The sequence below is a fragment of the Gossypium hirsutum genome, chromosome A01 (genome assembly GCF_007990345.1).
Source record: "Gossypium hirsutum isolate 1008001.06 chromosome A01, Gossypium_hirsutum_v2.1, whole genome shotgun sequence".
NCBI lineage: Eukaryota > Viridiplantae > Streptophyta > Magnoliopsida > Malvales > Malvaceae > Gossypium > Gossypium hirsutum.
The window spans coordinates 95,988,522-95,990,225 of NC_053424.1; the positions used below are offsets into that span (position 1 = coordinate 95,988,522).

Consider the following 1,704-nt stretch of genomic DNA (forward strand, 5'->3'; position numbering starts at 1 on the left):
GTCGAGTTAATGCAACCCTAGAGTGTTAATTAGAGAAAAGTCTCGGTTATTCAATCTAGGGATTAGACGTTATTAGTCTTGAATAGGGATAATAACATAACTTAGGGATCTCTACGGAACAAGTTGAATGAATAAATCGTCCGATTTGGAGCCAGAATAACAAGTAAAGTCTAGGTGGATTTTTCCTTAGGTATTGTCTTAAGTCAATCGATTTTCTCAAAAGCAATTCCCCAATTCTTTTCTCTATGCGTTCTTAGTTTAGATAATTAGTTAATTAAAACAAAACTTTTTTATTCTTAGGCTAGATAATAAAAAGACAGTCATTACTAGTACTTTTAGTTCCTTTGGGTTAGACAACCCGGTCTTGCTAAAACTATACTACTGTTCGATAGGTACACTTGCCTACATCGCGATAATAGTTAGTTCAAGAACGAGTAATTATAAATATTTAAAACCTATCACGAAATTACGCGATCAAGTTTTTGGCACCGTTGCCGGGGAACTAAAATATTAGGAATGCTCAATTTTTATTACTTTAGCCATTTATTTTTCTTTCAATTTAATTTAATTTTATTATCATTATTATTTATTAATTTACTTTTTCCTTCTCTTGGCAGGTTTTTATAGTTTATGACTAGAAGAAACCTGTCAGGACCATTACTTTTTGACGAAGTAATCGATCGTACAGTTCACAAAACTCAAAGAGAAACAAGGCAAAGCTTACAATACACAGGGAACGAGCAAGAAGACGATACTCAACCCCCAATCGAAGAGATGGCTGAAAACCAAGGCAATCAACTACCTCCTGAAATTGCGGCTAATCAAAATCTTGCTCCACGAACTATGTATGATTATGCTAAACCTTCTTTAACAGGAACTAAATCTAGCATAGTTAGACCTGTTGTAGCTACAAATACTTTTGAATTAAAACCTAACACTATTCAAATGATACAGCAATTTGTTCAGTTTGATGGTTTGTAGGAAGAAGATCCCAATGCTCACTTAGCAAACTTTCCGGAATTTTGTGATACATTTAAAATCAATGGCGCTTCTGATTATGCCATACGTCTTCGGTTGTTTCCCTTTTCATTAAGGAACAAAGCTAAACAGTGGTTGAACTCATTACCACGAGGGTCAATTACTACTTGGGGACAAATGATCGAAAAAATTTTACTAAAATATTTTCCGCCGGCTAAAACAACTAAATTACGTAATGATATCTCTTCTTTTGTGCAGATGGATTTAGAAACACTCTACAATGCATAGGAGAGATACAAGGATCTTTTAAGAAGGTGCCCTCACCATGGGCTACTGCTTTGGCTTCAGGTTGAAGCATTCCATAACGGCCTGAATCCTTCGACTCGACAAATGGTTGACGCAGCTGCTGGCGGAACCATCAACAATAAAACACCGGAAGATGCCTATGAGTTTATAGAGGAGATGTCACTAAATAACTATCAGTGGCAAGTCATGAGGACAAAGCCAACAAAAACAGTCGGTGTTTATAACGTCGATTCGGTCACCATGCTCTCTAATCAGGTAGAACTCTTAAATAAAAAGATTAATGGTTTTCTTAGTTCTTCACAGGTTCACCCAGTAATGCAGTGCGAAGCAAGTGGAGGTGGAACAAACCATTCGGAATATCAACCTTATGCCCATAACATGGATAACGAGCAACTGAACTACATGGGTAATAATCCTCGA

General features: G+C 36.4%; 1 non-coding gene across 1 annotated transcript; it reads right to left on the bottom strand.

Moving 5' to 3' along the window:
• Nucleotides 1-1,203: 1,203 nt before the first annotated feature.
• Nucleotides 1,204-1,310, bottom strand: LOC121206497 (small nucleolar RNA R71). The gene has a single exon (XR_005901532.1). It is a non-coding gene; the product is annotated as a small nucleolar RNA R71 (small nucleolar RNA).
• Between the last annotated feature and the right edge of the window lie 394 nt (nt 1,311-1,704).